Consider the following 14,170-nt stretch of genomic DNA (forward strand, 5'->3'; position numbering starts at 1 on the left):
GTCTTAATGTCTCATGAATTCAATAAACTCAAGATTAAGTTCAGATATCAGAGTCTTAGCTGAGTGAGTTAGTTGTAACTGAGTGATTTTACTCAGTGACCAAGTATATGATTAATTCAATGTTACCATATGAGTCAAGTCATAAATTAAGATCGATACAGCAAAAAGAATAGACAACATAATTGATAAAGATACGATTAGATTCAGCACAAAACATATTATAAGCAAACACATAGATTTACAGATATTTATCAATATCTATCCCCTAATGTTGAAGGACACTTGGTTCGACTTGGGTTTAGGTGGTTGATGAGGTTGAGTGCTAGGAGGAACAGCGGACGAAGTGGAACCGAAGTTGAACTTCTGTTGTTGTAAATTTCCAGGTGAATGTTTGTCTTTCTCCCCCTTTTTGCCAGCATCAACAGGCTGGGGAACAGCGGCATAGAACTTCCCTTGATCAACAACATGAGATAAGGCAGATGAGTAGTGTTGAAGATCAGCAGTACTTTGCTTAAGTCCCGCAAAAACTCTAATGCCACCAGCCATTTCTGATGACGGAATCTCCATGTGAGAGCTGAGGATGCTGAGGATAAACTGAAGTGATTTGCCCATCCAGCTAATTGAATCAGTCATTTTAGCATAGGATTGATGATACATCCTGAGCAGTCCAGCATCATAATGGTGGCGTTGATTAGATTGATGAGAGACGAAGTCATAAGTAGCTCTGGACAGTTGAAAGATCTGAGATTGCTTTGCTTGGTCAGTTTTCATTTCTTCACGGGATAGGCTCAGCAAGCGGATAGATTCAGCTATTTGCTCAATGGTGCATTGAGAAGAAGATGAAACCAAGTCTTTCGTCGTAGTGAGCTCAGTATGAAGTTGAGTGAATATGTGATCAATTTGAGCAGACTGAGCAACACCCGAGTTACCTGCAGAAATAGCATTGAGCTTGCCTTTAATGGTGTCCATATGTTGCACCATTTGTAAGTGAAGGTTTGCCATTTTGGTGGCGAACTCTTGCTTTGGCTATTGAGCTACCATTTCAGTCAGGACGCTTAAAAGGTCCTTGAGGCCTTTGAGTTTAGAGAGAAGCTGAGTGTGGGTAGTCAGTTGTGTATTCTCCTCCGAACTGCGCTCAGTGTTAGTTCCATGCATGCTTTGTATTTCAGCGATGAGTTCTTGGGCAGCTTATAAGATGTGTTTTCCAGACTGGGAAGAATTTAAGAACTGCAATGCGTTAGATTGAGAAGGTTCCGAAACTGAGCTTTGGTTGGCTGCAGGTGATTGCATTTGAGGTTGTGGACCAAAAATGGAGGTGCCTTCTTGAATGGTTGAAGGTTGAGAAAGAGGAGTGGCAGACTCAGAATTAACTCCAGCAGCAGGAGCTGACTTGCTCGCTGATTCAAGTATTTGGACACCAGCAATATCTACCTGCTCAGTTTCAGGCTAGAGTTGTGAATGGACTTGAGGGGGAATCAGCTCTACGTTGTCCTGAGTAGTAGATGGCTCAAGTACTTATTCGTTCTCTTGAACAGGCGATTTGTTGATCACTTGCTCAGTGGAGGGGTGAGTGGCAGTGTCGGCTGACTGCTGAACCTGAGTAGTGTCAGCATTGGCATGTTCCTTAGTATTAGAAATAGAGACTTGTTTTTCTTGAACGGGCGAGGTTTGAGCAGTAGGCTTGGTGAAGAAGTTGAAGTCCAAGTCCGTCAAGTTGGCAATTGACTTAGGCAGAGGAGAGTCTTCTAAGACATCAAACACTAGTGGTTTGTGAGCTTTCTTTTTGACTCTTCTTTCACTGCAGTTTTGGGATTGTTGTGGGGATGGAGTTTGGTCAACTTGAATGATGGGGGGTCTCTCCTCAGATTAATCTTCAGCAGCTGACTGGCTGGAGGGACGTTGCTTTGTCTTCTCAGCAGAGACAGACTTTTCTTTAGCCGGTTCCTGAGCTCGCAGGAAGAAGGCATCCTTTGGTACGGCGACTCCGAGGGGACGTACACTGAGTGGATTGTTGCTAGGAGGCTTCTTCCTCTTTAGGGGTTGCTCAGGTTCGGTAGATGCATCCTGATGGATAGGTTGTTTCTGGGCAGCTTTTGTCATAGTAGGTTGCGTTTTAGGTGGTTCAACGGGACCTGGGTTAGTCATGATAACCTTTAGTCGTTTAACAGTTTGGAGTGTGGTTGTTGACTTTCTTTTCTTTCCTTTGGCTGTCTGGTCAGTTTCTTCTTCAGCGTCAGTTACGACATCCTTTCCTTTCTTTGACTTAAAAGGAAGACCGTACGCAAGTTTGGTGAGGTCTTCATTAGTAATCTCCGTGCCAGATATGCTTTCTTCATCATTGAAGCTGATTCTGTGATCCCTAAGGATTTCGGTAATGATTGAGCCCAACCGAAGTGCTCCAGTGCTTCGTTGCATAGCTCCGATCAAGAACACAGGCATATTCAGTGGTTTGTAGTTGAGCATGTGCCATAGAAAACATTGCTCGAAATTGGAGGCAGAGGATGTGGAGTTGACTTTTGGGTAGAGATAGTTGGTCAATAGGTAGTGAGCATGTCTCTGATGCTGAGTGAGCGAGGTGCAGGAGACTTCCCCTATATGTCCCTCAAGTTTACAGAAAGTGGAGGTGTATTTAACCTTTTTGTAGTCATTTGTTCTCCTTAGCTCAGCTCCCTCATCTTTCAGTTCAAACAGAGTGGCCAAATACGTTCGGTCAATGATGATTTGCCTTTTGTTGACGTATGTGACAATAAAATCAATGTCGACTGTGGCTACCAGAAGATTTGAGTAAAACTCAGTTACGAGCCTTGGATAGGTCAGCCCACTCAAGGAGAAGAGTTTGGTCCATCCGTTCTTGGATATCCAGTCACTGTAGGGTTTTACTGTTTCTATGAAGCTTTTTGAGAACCATCGTGAAGCTACAACGTCTAACCCTTCAACGTCGGAGAATGCTGATCAGAAGGTTCTTTCCTCAGTTTCTTTTTCAGCTTTCTTGCCCTTATTCTTCTTCTTCCTTTTAGAAGGCATTGAGTGCTCAGTTTGAGGATCAACTCTGAGGATACTGACCTCATCCATGGTTTGGTCATGCTTACCAAGGCCATCTTGGCCCTCATCATCTGGAGTCTCAATGTATTCTTGCTCTGGTGGAGACTCAGGATTAATGTCTGAGCGATTATCGTCATATTGGTCATCAGAGAGATTCTGGGAATCAGACATGATGTTCTTGAGGATTTCTTTTGAGGATGCTTAGAAATTTGAGAGGGACAGAAAGAGTTTGAGTGCGAATTTCAAGCGTAGAAGGTGACTGGTGAGAAAACGTTCACTATTTATAGACGATGGATGGCATCCTGATAGGTTGAATGAAACGGTGGGGATTTGAATCATCTAAAGTCAGTTATTGCTAGCATTTATTGGGAAACGACGCGTGTATTTACTAATGATGATGATTACGTCATCCTAGAGGCTATGTATTTACGCGTGCAAAACCTAATTTCGCAATGGATTCCTTTTACTCAGTGTTAGGAATTCTAAACGTTTAAGATTCTGTGTAGTCGATGTTGTGCAAAGGAAAGGTTCTTATGCTTAGTGGGTCAGCTTGATATAAACACTCAGCATATATCTATCTACTCAGCAAGTAATAGCATAAATCATTCAGCATGGTAATTCACTCAGCATGAATATATCATTGTACTTTACTTAGAACTTACTGAAGAGGATTAAACATACCAATGGTTTCTCTAAGTATGTTGAATTGCTCACGAGCCAGTGGCTTTGTAAAGATATCAGCAAGCTGCTCATCCGTTGGGACATAGGTCAGCTTGATCTCACCTTTGAGTACATGGTCTCTAATGAAGTGATGTCTGATGCTGACATGCTTCATCCTGCTGTGCTGGATTGGGTTCTTTGACAGATCAATTGCACTTTTGTTGTCACATTTGACTTTAATTGTTTTAGTCTGAACACCATAGTCTTCAAGTTATTGCTTAATCCATAGGACTTGAGCAACACAGCTTCCAGCAGCAATGTACTTAGCTTCAGTGGTTGACAGGGCTACCGACGCATGCTTCTTGCTGAACCAGGACACAAGACAGCTCCCAAGGAAGTGGCATCCTCCTGAGGTGCTTTTTCGTTCAAGCTTATCTCGTCCGTAGTCAGCGTCAGTGTATCCAAGAAGCGTGAAATCTGAAGTATTGGGATACCATAAACCAACATTCACTGAGCCTTGCAAATATCTAAGGATTCTTTTTACAGCTATGTAATGAGATTCCTTAGGGTTAGATTGATATCTAGCACAATAACATACTGAGAACTGAATGTCCGGTCTACTCGCTGTTAAGTCAAGTAGAGAGCCTATCATACCTCGATACAGTCTGCTGTCTACCGACTTACCATTCTCATCAGCGCATAGGACAGTGTCAGTGCCCATTGGAGTAGATATTGTCTTACAATTTTCAAGTTCATATTTCTTCAATATCTACTTAGCGTACTTAGTTTGACTTATGAAGATGCCATTTTCCCTTGTTTGATTTGAAGTCCAAGGAAGAAGTTGAGTTCTCCCATCATTGACATTTTAAACTCAGTTTGCATCTGCTTGCTAAATTCCTTGCACATTGACTCGTTAGTGGCACCAAAAATAATGTCATCAACATATATCTGAGCCAGCAGGGTATCTTTACCCTTCCTCTTAATGAATAAGGTTGTATCAGCTTTACCTCTGACATAATTTCTAGTCAGCAAGAAACTGGTCAGCCTCTCATACCAAGCACGTGGTGCTTGCTTGAGGCCATATAGAGCCTTTTTGAGTTTATAAACGTGGTTTGGGAACTTGGGGTCGTCAAACCCTGGAGGCTGATTAACATAAACTTCCTTGTTTATAACTCCATTAAGAAATGCACTCTTAACATCCATTTGAAACAATTTAAAGTTCATATAAGATGCATATGCACATAAAATTCTTATAGCCTCTAGCCTTGCCACTGGGGCAAAGGTCTCACTGTAGTCAATACCTTCTTGCTGACTGTAGCCCTGAGCTACAAGTCTTACTTTGTTTCTGACCACGTTCCCTTGTTCATCCAGCTTGTTGCGGAAGACCCATCTTGTTCCTATGGTCTTCTGGCTTCTTGGTTTTGGCACTAGATCCCATACTTCATTTCGTCTGAACTAATCAAGTTCTTCTTGCATTGCATTCATCCAGTATTCATCATACTCAGCTTCAGCGAAATTCTTTGGTTCCTGAATTGATACGAATTCTACGTTGCTGAGGTATCTCCTGAGTTGATTTCTCGTCATCAGGGTATTCTCAGCGGCATCAAGAATGGCACTTTCTGAGTGACCTCTTGGTATCCTAATCTCCTTTGGTAGATTGATGTCTTGCGCTGGCTGTGTTTCAACAATCTCTGCAGGTGTAGATTGGTCTGTGAAAGTGATTTCAGTTTCGCTTTTACCTTTGGTCAGCCCTTGAGGAAATGACTCAGCGGCTGTTTCTTGGTCAGCCGGTGCTGAGTGTGGATCATCCTCGGTCAGTGGCTGGTATCTTCCTGCAGGGTTAGTTTCATCGAACTCAACATGTACTGACTCTTCTAAGACTTGAGTTCGTTTATTGAAAACTCTGTATGCTTTGCTGTTTGTTGAGTAGCCTAAAAAGAGAGCTTCATCAGCTTTTGAGTCAAACTTAGCTAGGCTATCTTTGGTATTTAAGATAAAACATTTACAGCCAAAGGCACGAAAGTATCCAATGTTGGGCTTTCGTCCTTTTCAAAGTTCATAGGGGGTTTTCTTTAGTATAGGTCTAACAAGAGCCCTATTAAGAATATAGCACGCTGTGTTGACAGCTTCTCCCCAAAAGTACTTTGGAAGCCTATGCTCACTCAGCATTGTCCTGGCTATTTCAACGAAGGTTCTGTTTTTCCTTTCAACAACCCCATTTTGTTGAGGCGTTCTAGGAGCAGAGAAATTATGGTCAATGCCGTTGGTTTCACAGAATTCAACAAACTGTTGGTTCTTGAATTCTCCACCATTATCACTTCGGATGTGAGCTAACTTAAGGTCTTTATCATTTTAAAGTTTTCTTACCAAATTTGAAAATGTCTCAAAGGTTTCATCCTTGCTACTCAACAAGATGATCCAAGTGTACTGAGAAAAGTCATCTACAATGACCAAGGAAAATCTTCTTCCACCCAAGCTCAGCGGCTGGACTGGACCGAAGAGATCCAAGTGTAGTAACTCTAATGGACGCTTAGTTGAGACAATGTTTTTACTATGAAAAGATTGTTTGGTTTGTTTTCCAGCTTGGCAAGCGTGTCATAGTTGATCTTTTTCAAATTTAAGTTCTGGTAGACCCTCAACCAATTGCTTTCTTGCTAATTTGGCCAGTAGGTCCATGCTTACATGACCAAGTCTCTTGTGCCATAGCCAGAAATTTTCTTCCTTTGACACTAAGCATACAGTTTTTGAAAACTTCTTTTCCAAGTTCAGCATAAAGATATTATCAATATGAGGGGCAGTTAAAATTAACTCATTTGTTTTATCCTCGAATATTTTACATCTAGTGTCATCAAATATAACTTTTCTCCCATTGTCACATAGCTGAGCTACGCTGAGTAAGTTATATTTGAGTCCGCTGACTAGGGAGACAGACTCAATAGTAGGATTGCCACCAACGGTTCCTGACCCTGCTATCTTACCCTTTTGTTGTCTCCAAAACTTACGCTTCCTCCTCGTTTACGCTCAAATGTGATGAACTGAGTTTCATCACCAGTCATATGCCTCGAGCATGCGCTGTCAATGTACCACATCTTTGACTTCTCAGCACACCTCAGGCTTACCTGCAATATAGCTAGTTGCTTTTAGGTACCCAGTTCTTTTTGGGTCATTGCTTGTTAGGTTCAACAAGTAAAGCATCATATTTTATTTTATGACGACATACTTGGACAGTATGTCCATTCTTTCCACAGAAGTGACAACTGACCTTCCATTTAGGATGTCTCACTGACTGGTCAGCACCCTAGTGCTGAGCGTGCCTGCACACCTTTGTGGTGTGTCCTTTCTTCCCACAGAAGTCACACTGGACATTCCGCTGAGGATTCCATCTCTGCTGACTAGTACTTCGGTACTTAGTGTTTAGAGGATTATTTCTTTTATTCGGAACCTTAATTTGGTTTTGAGTTGATGTGACGTCCTTCCTCAGTTTCTTAGAATCTGATTGGACCTCAGTGACACATTTTTGCATGATTTCTACATTACTATGCAAAATCGAAGTGTACTGGAGAATATGTCGAAGGTCACTCAGTTTGACCTCCTCAACCTCGTCACATCGCCTGTTGAGTGCTCTAACCTTTTTATTACACTTTTTGACAAGTGTATAAAGGTCACTCAGGGCATTAACCATTTCATTTTTTAGCAAGGGTAGTGACATTACCTCAGTTGAGTGTTCCTCCTCGTTAGATGCAATGGAAGGGTCAGCATGCTCAGAAACACAAGGCTCAGCAGGCTCATCTGCCATGAAGCAAATCTTTGCTGACTCAGTGGCATCAGCTTCAGATGATGATGAATCATCACTATCACTCCAGGTTGCCACCATTGCCTTCTTTCCGTTCTTCCTTTCCTTCCTCAGCGAGGGACAACTAGACTTGATATGGCCAGTTTGATGACATTCAAAGCATGTAATGGGCTTTTAGCTGTCCTTCTTGTACTTGCTGTCACTAGAGTCAGCTTTGTACTTATCAAACTTCTTGTAAGGCTTCTTAGAATATTTGTCATTCTTTTTTAATAGCCTTTTCATCTTTCTAGTGAACATAGCCATTTCTTCATCTTCTGTTGAGCTCCCATCAGTGGAGTCAGCTTTCATGACAAGAGACTTTTGCTTCTTGTCTTCAGACTTTTCCTTCACCTCGAAATTCTTAATTGAGATCTCATGGGTCAGCAGTGAGCCAATGAGTTCATCATACTTGTAGGTGGTTAAGTCTTGAGCTTCCTCAACAGCATTTTTCTTTGCTTTCCAGCTTTTAGGGAGACTCCTAAGAATCCTCTTGACTTGCTCTTCCTCAGTGAAGATCTTTCCAAGTCTCTTGAGTTCGTTGATGATGTTTGTGAACCTTCCGTTCATGTTAGAGATTCCTTCATCATCATTCATTTCGAACAGCTCGTACAACCTCATGTGCTGGTTGACTTTGGATTCTTTCACCTTGTTGGTTCCTTCTTAGGTGACCTCCAGCTTTTTCCAGATCTCCTGCGCTGACTCACAACCTGAAATCTTGTTGTACTCTGCAGCATCAAGCGCACAGTGAAGCATGTTTATAGCTGAAGCATGGTTTTGTAGCTTCTTGAGATCATCATCTGTCCATCTAGTCTCAGCTTTGACAACCGTTTGGCCATCAATATTTTCAACAGGAACAAATGGGCCTTGGACTATAGATAGCCATGCGCTCATGTTTGTTGCCTGAATGAAATTCTTCATTCTATTCTTCCAAAAGGTATAGTTAGACCCGAAGAATATAGGAGGACGAGTTATGGACAGACCCTCAGGTAAAATCTGAGTTGTCAGATTTCCTGGGAGAAACCGAGTGTTGTTTTCAGCCATAGTGGGGATCAGCTCAAGGTAGTTAAACTTTGCACATTGAGCTTTTAATGCTCTGATACCACTTGTTGGTCCCTTATAACGTGACAAGTATAGTTCCAAGGGGGGGGGGGATATGAACTATTTAAAATTTTATCCGTTAAGGCTGACTTCTTTTCCTTATGAAAAGGGTTACACAGCGCGCTGAGTGAATTTAAGACACTAGCTTAGTCAACTGGTGACTAAGTCAGTTTCTTTCCTTGAGTCAGGAGATAGCTCTTGAGTCTATTCCTGAACTCAGATACTCAATGCACACAACTCAGCGTGACTTCTTTACTTAGTCAGTTTTCAAGCAAGCAATATATATAAAAGGAGTTAAAGGGTTAGACAGATATTACTCAGCAGATTTATCCAGGTTCGGCCTCTCCGCCTACGTCCTGTCCCCGGAACACGTTCCGAGCTTTTGAATTCTCTACTGAGCTCTTTAAGGTAGAGCACGAAACCTTTTACAAATAGAAGCTGAGTATAACAAGAGTACCTTCCTCTATACCTCTACTCACTCCTATATCTACGCTGAGTACTATAACCGAGTACTCAGCCTCTCCTTTCTATTCTTTTAGAAATGATAATGAGATTGTCCTAAACAACAATTGCTAAGACACTTTAGATGATTGAAAATCACTCTAGACTTTTACACACTAATATGGAAATTGGTGTAAGGTATTTTCTTTGCATTTCTCACAGAATCTTCAAGTATGAATTTGGTCAGCATTTCGACAACTTGAAGTTCTGCATCGATTGAAGCAAATGGATGGCCTTTATATAGTGACACTTGAGGCACCTGGTCATTTCGAATTTCGAAATAACCGTTGGAGGGAAACGGCTTCCTGTCGTTGTCACTCTGGGCGTGCTCAGCGTCGTTGGCCAATAGAATTCTTGTATCTTCTGTCTTCGTCAGTCCATGGCAGAATGTTTCGACATTTAAAGAAAGGTCCACGGGACAGCTTCCTGCGCCTTCTGAACATTTCCCAAAGTAGAAGTACTTTGTCTACAAGTTGAACATTGTCTGCCGCTGACTTGTACTTCTTGTCGTTCAACTCAGCAGCTTCATTCCGAAGTTGTTACTAGAAGGCTTCTCGATCCTTCTTGGTGCTGGGCTAACGTCTTACTCAGTACGACGGTGTTTTGTGTCTTCTTGGGCCGTGTAACTTTGATCTTATTGACTTGGGCTTGACTTCCTCTTTTGGGCCTTTGGGCCATTTGTCTTAATGTCTCATGAATTCAATAAACTCAACATTGAACAAACACATTAGTGAAATAAATCAAAGCATTTAAATTTAATGTGTTAGAATATTTTTTCTTACTTAAATAATTTTGTCAAATCAAAATCATGTGGAAAGGTGTTTCAACAAACTCCCCCATTTTGATGTTGGCAAAAATATTCAGTTGAAGAACTCAGTGTTGAGCTCCCCCATGATGATTGACCTTATTTTATCAATTAACTCCCCCCGTAAGGGTTGAGCTACTGACTTAGTTTTACTCTAAATATTTCAAGGTTTAATTGAGTAAGTCTAAGGACAGTTTTCAGAAAAAGGTCAGCTCATGGAACATATTCTAATTAACTCAGTTTTGATGTAAGGATAAACGGAAGATTAAGTTCAGATATCAGAGTCTTAGCTGAGTGAGTTAGTTGTAACTGAGTGATTTTACTCAGTGACCAAGTATATGATTAATTCAATGTTACCATGTGAGTCAAGTCATAAATTAAGATCGATACAGCAAAAAGAATAGACAACATAATTGATAAAGATACGATTAGATTCAGCACAAAACATATTATAAGCAAACACATAGATTTACAGATATCTATCAATATATATCCCCTAATGTTGAAGGACACTTGGTTCGACTTGGGTTTAGGTGGTTGCTGAGGTTGAGTGCTAGGAGGAACAGCGGACGAAGTGGAACCGAAGTTCAACTTCTGTTGTTGTAGATTTCCAGGTGAATGTTTGTCTTTCTCCCCCTTTTGCCAGCATCAACAGGCTGGGGAACAGCGGCATAGAACTTCCCTTGATCAACAGCACAAGATAAGGCAGATGAGTAGTGTTGAAGATCAGCAGTACTTTGCTTAAGTCCCGCAAAAACTCTAATGCCACCAGCCATTTCTGATGACGGAATCTCCATGTGAGAGCTGAGGATGCTGAGGATAAACTGAAGTGATTTGCCCATCCAGCTAATTGAATCAGTCATTTTAGCATAGGATTGATGATACATCCTGAGCAGTCCAGCATCATAATGGTGGCGTTGATTAGATTGATGAGAGACGAAGTCATAAGTAGCTCTGGACAGTTGAAAGATCTGAGATTGCTTTGCTTGGTCAGTTTTCATTTCTTCACGGGATAGGCTCAGCAAGCGGATAGATTCAGCTATTTGCTCAATGGTGCATTGAGAAGAAGATGAAACCAAGTCTTTCGTCGTAGTGAGCTCAGTATGAAGTTGAGTGAATATGTGATCAATTTGAGCAGACTGAGCAACACCCGAGTTACCTGCAGAAATAGCATTGAGCTTGCCTTTAATGGTGTCCATATGTTGCACCATTTGTAAGTGAAGGTTTGCCATTTTGGTGGCGAACTCTTGCTTTGGCTATTGAGCTACCATTTCAGTCAGGACGCTTAAAAGGTCCTTAAGGCCTTTGAGTTCAGAGAGAAGCTGAGTGAGGATAGTCAGTTGTGTATTCTCCTCCGAACTGCGCTCAGTGTTAGTTCCATGCGTGCTTTGTATTTCAGCGATGAGTTCTTAGGCAGCTTGTAAGATGCGTTTTCCAGACTGGGAAGAATTTAAGAACTGCAATGAGTCAGATTGAGAAGGTTTTGAAACTGAGCTTTGGTTGGCTGCAGGTGATTGCATTTGAGTTTGTGGACCAAAAATGGAGGTGCCATCTTGAATGGTTGAAGGTTGAGCAAGAGGAGTGGCAGACTCAGAATTAACCCCAGCAGCAGGAGCTGACTTGCTCGCTGATTCAAGTATTTGGACACCAGCAATATCTACCTGCTCAGTTTTAGGCTGGAGTTGTGAATAGACTTGAGGGGGAATCAGCTCTACGTTGTCCTGAGTAGTAGATGGCTCAAGTACTTGTTCGTTCTCTTGAACAGACGATTTGTTGATCACTTGCTCAGTGGAGGGGTGAGTGGCAGTGTCGGCTGACTGCTGAACCTGAGTAGTGTCAGCATTGGCATGTTCCTTAGTATTAGAAACAGAGACTTGTTTTTCTTGAACGGGCGAGGTTTGAGCAGTAGGCTTGGTGAAGAAGTTGAAGTCCAAGTCCGTCAAGTTGGCAATTGACTTAGGCAGAGGAGAGTCTTCTAAGACATCAAACACGAGTGGCTTGTGAGCTTTCTTTTTGACTCTTCTTTCACTGCAGTTTTGGGATTGTTGTGGGGATGGAGTTTGGTCAACTTGAATGATGGGGGGTCTCTCCTTAGATTGATCTTCAGCAGCTGACTGGTTGGAGGGACGTTGCTTTGTCTTCTCAGTAGAGACAAACTTTTCTTTAGCCGGTTCCTGAGCTCGCCGGAAGAAGGCATCCTTTGGTACGGCGACTCCGAGGGGACGTACGCTGAGTGGATTGTTGCTAGGAGGCTTCTTCCTCTTTAGGGGTTGCTCAGGTTCGGTAGATGCATCCTGATGGATAGGTTGTTTCTGGGCAGCTTTTGTCATAGCAGGTTGCGTTTTAGGTGGTTCAGCGGGAGCTGGGTTAGTCATGATAACCTTTAGTCATTTAACAGTTTGGAGTGTGGTTGTTGGCTTTCTTTTCTTTCCTTTGGCTGTCTGGTCAGTTTCTTCTTCAGCGTCAGTTACGACATCCTTTCCTTTCTTTGACTTAAAAGGAAGACCGTACGCAAGTTTGGTGAGGTCTTCAATAGTAATCTCCGTGCCAGATATGCTTTCTTCATCCTTGAAGCTGATTCTGTGATCCCTAAGGATTTCAGTAATGATTGAGCCCAACTGAAGTGCTCCAGTGCTTCGTTGCATAGCTCCGATCAAGAACACAGGCATATTCAGTGGTTTGTAGTTGATCATATGCCATAGAAAACATTGCTCGAAATTGGAGGCAGAGGATGTGGAGTTGACTTTTGGGTAAGGATAGTTGGTCAACAGGTAGTGAGCATGTCTCTGATGCTGAGTGAGCGAGGTGCAGGAGACTTCCCCTACATGTCCCTCAGGTTTACAGAAAGTGGAGGTGTATTTAACCTTTTTGTAGTCATTTGTTCTCCTTACCTCAGCTCCCTCATCTTTCAGTTCAAACAGAGTGGCCAAATACGTTCGTCAATGATGATATGCCTTTTGTTGACGTATGTGACCATAAAATCAACGTCGTCTGTGGCTACCAGAAGATTTGAGTAAAACTCAGTTACGAGCCTTGGATAGGTCAGCCCACTCAAGGAGAAGAGTTTGGTCCATCCGTTCTTGGATATCCAGTCACTGTAGGGTTTTACTGTTTCTTTGAAGCTTTTTGAGAACCATCGTGAAGCTACAACGTCTAACCCTTCAACGTCGGAGAATGCGGATCGGAAGGTTCTTTCCTCAGTTTCTTCTTCAGCTTTCTTGCCCTTATTCTTCTTGTTCCTTTTAGAAGGCGTTGAGTGCTCAGTTTGAGGATCAACTTCGAGGATACTGACCTCATCCATGGGTTGGTCATGCTTACCATAGGCATCTTGGCCCTCATCATCTGGAGTCTCAATGTATTCTTGCTCTGGTGGAGACTCAGGATTAATGTCTGAGCGATTATCGTCATATTGGTCGTCAGAGAGATTCTGGGAATCAAACATGATGTTCTTGAGGATTTCTTTTGAGGATGCTTAGAAATTTGAGAGGGAGAGAAAGAGTTTGAGTGCGAATTTCAAGCGTAGAAGGTGATTGGTGAGAAAACGTTCACTATTTATAGACGATGGATGGCATCCTGATAGGTTGAATGAAACGGTGGGGATTTGAATCGTCTAAAGTCAGTTATTGCTAGCATTTATTGGGAAACGACGCGTGTATTTACTAATGATGATGATTACATCATCCTAGAGGCTATGTATTTACGCGTGCAAAACCTAATTTCGCAATGGATTCCTTTTACTCAGTGTTAGGAATTCTAAACGTTTAAGATTCTGTGTAGTCGATGTTGTGCAAAGGAAAGGTTCTTATGCTTAGTGGGTCAGCTTGATATAAACACTCAGCATATATCTATCTACTCAGCAAGTAATAGCATAAATCATTCAGCATGGTAATTCACTCAGCATGAATATATCATTGTACTTTACTTAGAACTTACCGAAGAGGATTAAACATACCAATGGCTTCTCTAAGTATGTTGAATTGCTCACGAGCCAGTGGCTTTGTGAAGATATCAGCAAGCTGCTCATCCGTTGGGACATAGGTTAGCTTGATCTCACCTTTGAGTACATGGTCTCTAATGAAGTGATGTCTGATGCTGACATGCTTCATCCTGCTGTGCTGGATTGGGTTCTTTGACAGATCAATTGCACTTTTGTTGTCACATTTGACTTCAATTGTTTTAGTCTGAACACCATAGTCTTCAAGTTATTGCTTAATCCATAGGACTTGAGCAAC

The sequence above is a fragment of the Euphorbia lathyris genome, chromosome 7 (genome assembly GCF_963576675.1).
Source record: "Euphorbia lathyris chromosome 7, ddEupLath1.1, whole genome shotgun sequence".
NCBI lineage: Eukaryota > Viridiplantae > Streptophyta > Magnoliopsida > Malpighiales > Euphorbiaceae > Euphorbia > Euphorbia lathyris.